The sequence below is a fragment of the Physeter macrocephalus genome, chromosome 5 (assembly GCF_002837175.3).
Source record: "Physeter macrocephalus isolate SW-GA chromosome 5, ASM283717v5, whole genome shotgun sequence".
In the NCBI taxonomy this organism is placed as follows: domain Eukaryota; kingdom Metazoa; phylum Chordata; class Mammalia; order Artiodactyla; family Physeteridae; genus Physeter; species Physeter macrocephalus.
In genome coordinates, this window is record NC_041218.1 from 85,766,148 (window position 1) to 85,773,050 (window position 6,903).

The window sequence follows — 6,903 nt, forward strand, 5'->3', positions numbered from 1 at the left end:
TCCTTTCAAATGTGTCTCGACATTTGTTTGAAATTTTGTACAATCCACCATGTCCTTTGGGTATGATCACATTCATATTATGTAGTAGTTTGTCTGATAATGCCAAGTATGAAAGTATCTTGGAAAAGTTCAGTGTTGTCATGATCAGAAGTTCACTTAACACAGACACCTAACATAAATATCATATTTTCTTTCCTAAGTTACAAACTCTTTTGAGGCCCGACTTACTTCACTGCTCAGTTACTATTGTTAAAAAGCAAAATTCAACTGAGTGAATTTTAGCGATCTAATTGGCTTTATTCAGTGATTCATGAATTGAGCGACATCCCACCTAGCAAACAGAAAGAACTCCAAAGAGCTATACAAAATGACAGACTTTCATAAGCAGAGGTGGGTGGGACAAGGAAGTTACCAGCAAAGAGTGGGTTGTTTCAGGCAAGGTCACCTTCCTTTGGGAGATAGCTGCAGTCTACCGGGCAGCTTACCTCACTAGTGTTGACCAGGAAATTCCACACTGACTGGTTATGATTACACTCCTGGGAGAGGCTGACACTGCAATGAGGTTAGGTATTAGGTCTGGGTTTGGTGATGTGAGCTTAGTACAAGTGACTCCATTATGGGTCTGTTACCTCTTTTTTAACTTTTAAGGAATATAGTTAAGAAATCATGGCATTTTATTTTTATGTTGTTTATGTGTACTGACCAAAGAAATTTATTTGTTATATTTCCCCTGCGATGCTTGAGTATCACTATGGTTAAATGTTTCATCGTCAAATTAAGAAAATTGACAAAGCTATGGGATGTTCATATTATTTGTAGTCATGGTTGCAAGTATGGAATGCCCCACCTCTCCATGAATAATAGCTTGATTTCTCTCCAGTTTATCTTTAGCGTTGCATAATGTACTGGTAAAATCATGTCCCAAATACCAAGTATTTGTCTTTATAAAGATCAAAAGATTCTGAGCCAACATTAATTTTCTAAAGTCAAATTTATTTCAAAGGGAAATAATGTGACCAACATTCTAACAAGAAGCAAATAAGATATATTTATTTTTAGCCAGATACAGAAAGATAATATTGCATGATCTCACTTATATGTGGAATATAAAAAATTTGAATTCATAGTAACAGAGAGTAGAATGGTGGTTACCAGGGGATGGGGGAGTGGTAAAGGGTAGGGGAAATGGGGAGATGTTGATCCAAGGGTACAAATTTTCAATTATAGAATAAGTTCTGGAGACCCAATGTACAGCACGGGGACTATGGTTAATAATAATGTATTGTACACTTGGTATTTGCTAATGGAGAAGATCCCAAGTGTTCTCACAACACACACAAAAATGGTAACTATGTGGTGTGAGGAGTGTGTTAATTATCTTGATTGTGGTAATCATTTCACATTGTATATGTATATCAAAACAACACATGGTACACCTTAAATAAATACAGTTTTTATTTGTCAATCATAACTTAAGCTGGGAAAATGATATATTTATTTCTGCTGAAATTATCATATTTTGTTCTTCATAGCACCCATATAACGAAGAATAATCAAAATATATCTATAGTATAAATTTTATATTAGCAAAGACCATTTACATAAATTTCTGCATGTTTTGTTATGGTTTATAACAATATCATCTATTTCAATGATTAGGGTGTCCTATATGTCAAAATGTTGGTTTTAAGACACTAAATGAAATGATTGATCTATTGCATTTAGGTGTCCATTGTGATAAGTATCTCTGGGACATGGCAACAGCTCAGTAATAAACTCCTTGGCAGCAACTACAAGCTTGACAATGATGTATGTCTCGGGCACCTTAGGAGGAGCCCAGCTCCATTTACTTCAGGTGATACCTGGTTTCCATTTTTCTCCAAGGCAAGAATTTAATTGGTTGTATCTGGTAGAGATGGTGGAGTGGAATGATAGGGGAAGGACAGAGGAAAGGGGGGGGATACACAATCATGAAAACCGTTTCAGAAAGCTCCTTCAACAAATCAGGAAAGGAAGGAAGGAAAGGAAGAAGGAAGAAAGGGAGACTCTCACTTGCCACAGGTGAAAAGCCCTTTGCTAGTCTACTTCCCATAAATAAGAGCAAGGTAAGAAAAAACTGGTTTTGTTTTTTGGTTTTTATTGTTTGTTTGTTGGTATAAACTGAAGGGCACAGACTCATGGGCCCCTATGCCAGTCTTTCAGTAAACCACTTTTTTTTGCTTAACTTAAGCATAGTAGTTGATATGCATAAAAAAGGAAAAGAATTAACTATCATTTGCTCCGAAGGCAATCCACTTGGTTTCTCATGGATGAGCCCTGGGAAAAGCAACAGTTAAGCCTCAGGGAAAGCTCCTGAAACCCAGATGCACTCAAGACTGACTTGTGACTGAAAACTAATTTCATCATTTAAACTACAAATCCATCATTTTAAAGAAAAATTAAACATAGTTGCTCAGGCTTCAGTTCCACACAGCCAGTGAAAGGTCCAAATTTCTCCTCAAAATTTGGCTTTCTGTATTAGCTCAGGAATAAAAGCCTCAGTTAGATGCTAATCTCTCTGGTAATACCTGTAACCTAAGCACTTGAATACCACATAAATCAGTTCAACATATTCTGTTACAAAGTATCCCCTGTCCCTACCTTTTATATTGAATGTCCTTTTAATAGTGGTTTGAGCATTGTCTCAACTGAGAGCTTTGATAGTTGTCTCCCTAGCTTTTACTAGTAGAAAGTCATGGGTCAGATGTTAATTTTAGAACTAAATATCTTTATATAGGCTTATTTAATAGCCAACATATGTTTAATGAACATCTATTATGGGTAAGAAATTATGTCTGTAAATTATTTTGTCTCTACCAGTAAGAAAGGTAAAAATTCATGTTATTCTAATATTAACCTTGATAAAGTTAATTCATGTATTGAGCTTACAAAATGGAGCCTGCTCCAGTGACCCCATGTTTGGCCCCTTATCACAAATCTAAACCTAAATCAGCCTGCATTGACAGGAAACACCTGTCAAGGAATCCTAACATACATCAATCACCATCCTCCCTCTCAGCTAAACTAGCTCACCTTACCCTAGAAAATAGGACCTGATAGTCTTACAAGGAAATGCCTGACCTCTTGACCAATCATGCCCTGTTTCCAGGCTGCCTCTTCTAACGAGTTCTTCTGTAGAACTCGCTTTCGCCCAAAATCCCCAGGGAAGAGCGTTTCACTGCTTGTGAAGTTCTGTACTCCCCACATCCGTGGGCTGTTTTCCCTTGAATAAAGAACAGCAAACTCGTTACTAAATGTGTTGGTTTTGTCATTTGACAATCCCAAGTATCATAATTAATAAACAGATAAATTGCAAAATAAATAATCTTCAAATCAGTTTTTTAAACTGATTGCTCAAGTTTCTACAACTATTTCTCTTGATTTTTCCCTATGGCTGAGTTGCTAGTATTAGAGCCCCTTTTCAGTTAGCTCCCTTTTCAAGTGAAAGCCTACCTTCCTTCCTTTCCTGATTTGTTGAAGGAACTTTCTGAAACGGTTTTCATGATTGTGTATCCCCCCTCTTTCCTCTGTCCTTCCCCTATCATTCCACTCCACCATCTCTACCAGATACAACCAATTAAATTCTTGCCTTGGAGAAAAATGGAAACCAGGTATCACCTGAAGTAAATGGAGCTGGGCTCCTCCTAAGGTGCCCGAGACATACATCACTGTCAAGCTTGTAGTTACTGCCAAGGAGTTTATTACTGAGCTGTTGCCATGTCTCAGAGATACTTATCACGATGGACACCTAAATGCAATAGATCAATCATTTCTACTGTCTTAAAACCAACATTTTGACATATAGGACACCCTAATCATTGAAATAGATGATATTATTGTTTTGTAGAAATTTATATAAATGGTTTGTGTCAGTATTTTGCTTCTGCATATATTCCATGATAGCAACTTCAATTATGAAATTTTAAGCTAAGAAAACGTAGAATCTTGAAACCTGAACTCTTGCTTTCAAATATTTCCAAAAAATGAATAGTCTTATGTCTTTTTAATATTCTTTTAATGAATATTTTATTGTGATTTTTAAAGTAATACATGCTCATGGTAAACAAAAATAATTGATTAATAATGAGAAAAGTAAAAGGCTTCATCTCCATAATTCCTTTGTCTCTAAGAATATCCAGTGTTAACTGTTCCACAGGTACCCTTAGGAAAATTTCAATGAGTTGACAAGTACATAAGTATGGGTATTGTAGGAGAGGGTAAAGTTCTCCTCTACAATCTTAGGGTATCTGGCTGGGTCTGAAAATTAAACTGACAAAAACAGATTAACAGGAGAAAAGCATACAAATGTATTTAATATAAGTTTTATGTGACACGAGAGCCTTCATAAGGAAAGGAAGACCCAAAGAAACAGTTAGACCTGAGTGTTTTATGCCAGGTTTGGTGAAGTGTACAGCAGTGGAGGAATCTGATAGGTTAAGGAGTATGAGGTAATTGCAGTAAACTGGGGGAGACAGCAAGGCCTGTTAGGATTCTTCTCAGCATCCCATCGTTGTCAGAGATAAGGATGCTCCTTTTCTCTGGGTTTAGGGAAAGTGCCTCTCACGTGAGTGTTTCTTGGCCTGTTTCAGGGAAGAAGTGTAATGGATGGTTTCTGCTTCTGCCATTTTCTCAAACTCCTTCAGCTAAAGGTATTTAATATGCCAAGGTGTTATATTTTGGGATAGCTTGTTTGGAGCCTCATCAGTATATATGTATGTAGGTATATCCATCGTCACCTATCCTTATTAGCACATAGACAACTACATCATGAACTGATTTCTACAAAAAATAGCTTGACTTAACCATTCTCCTACAAGCGCACATTTAGTTTGGTTTCATTGTTTTGTTAACACCATCAGTACTGCAGTAAACAGCCTGGTATCTTTGAATACTTGTGCAAATTGCTAGCAGTGGATTTTCTGGGTCAAATTTTATATGCATTTAAAAATTTGATGAGATTGTTAAATTTCTGTCTAAAAGGGTTGAAACAATTTACATTTCTACCAGGACTGTATGAGCATGCCTGTTTACCCACACTGTCATCAACGCTGGGTATGATCAAGCTAAGTTTTGCCACTGTCGTGGTTTTTTAAAAAAAGGATTCTGCCCTGTTTTGACTTTCTTTTTTCCTTATATGCCACTGTATTTCTTCAGCAAATGTTAAATAACTAAAATCAATGGTCAAATGTTTGATAAGTAAATTAGAATAGCCCTGATGCTTTCCTTTATTGCTAATCTTTAAGAGAGAGAGTGAAGGTAGGGGAGAGAAACGCCCAAATGCATATGACTGTGCCTAGATCGGAAAATATTCAAGGCACACAGAATGTGGAAACAAGCTCTAAAAACTAAGCTTGTCTTTTGTTCCACAAATGTACTGTAATATGCACTAGTCAAAATAAAATCTGTCTTGCAGAGCACTGAATTTTTCAGCAGCAATAATTATCTCTGTGTATTTCATTTTCTACTTTGGGAAAAGCTTATGATGCATGCAGAGTGTACATCTGAGTTGCACAGATGTGATCTAAATTACTCAGATGCTAAGCCCTTTTATCTGGCCACTGCTGGGTCAATTGCCCAACATAGAAAAGAACACAGTGACATGAAAGAGTTTGAAATTGAATTGAGCTTACAGTCTAGTTTTGCCATAGAAGACACTATTTAATGCAGTGAAGCTCTACTCAAAGTAAAAGGGATACTGTTCACTATTTTCTATCTTGTGTCCTAACCAAAGAAAATAAACAGCAAAAGTGCTGACAGTATACGTATAACTGATTCACTTTGTTATACAGCAGAAATTAACACAACATTGTAAAGCAATTATACTCCAACAAAGATGTTAAAAAAAATGCTCTGTTAAAAAAAAATGCTCTGACAAACATTAGGCTCAATTAATCAAAGTAATTGACTTATTACTTAAAAAATAACAAAAGGATGCTACACACACAAAAATATTTGTACCTACATAACAAGAGAATAGGAACAATAAAAGAAACAGGAAAATTCTCCATTGATGTACAATTATTGCTGTGTGGGGGTATTCTACCAAAGAATGCTTAAGTTACAAGAAACATTCAGGATTCAAATTCAGATTTTGTTCATATTTTATCGGTATAGTTGATATATAAATAATTAATTCTATTACTTTGGCCATGTAACTATTACATTAAGTTGTTTACCAAATGACTACAGACTTCCTAATTTTTGCATTCTAAATTTTTTTATTTGCATATTTTTAAAATATCTTTATTAGAGTATAATTGCTTTACAATGGTGTGTTAGTTTCTGCTTTATAACAAAGTGAATCAGCTATACCTGTACATATATCCCCATATCCCCTCCCTCTTGCATCTCCCTCCCTCCCACCCTCCCTATCCCACCCCTCTAGGTGGTCACAAAGCACCGAGCTGATCTCCCTGTGCTATGCAGCTGCTTCCCACTAGCTATCTATTTTACGTTTGGTAGTGTATATATGGCCCTGCCACTCTCGCACTTCGTCACAGGTTACACTTCCCCTCCCCATATCCTCAAGTCCATGCTCTAGTAGGTCTGTGTTTTATTCCCGTCCTACCACTAATCTCTTCATGACATTTTCTTTTCCTTAGATTCCATATATATGTGTTAGCATACGGTATTTGTTTTTCTCCTTCTGACTTACTTCACTCTGTATGACAGACTCCAGGTCTATCCACCTCATTACAAATAACTCAGTTTCATTTCTTTTTATGGCTGAGTAATATTCCATTGTATATATGTGCCACATCTTCTTTATCCATTCATCTGTTGATGGACACTTAGGTTGCTTCCATGTCCTGCCTATTGTAAATAGAGCTGCAATGAACAGATGAATGGATAAAGAAGATGTGG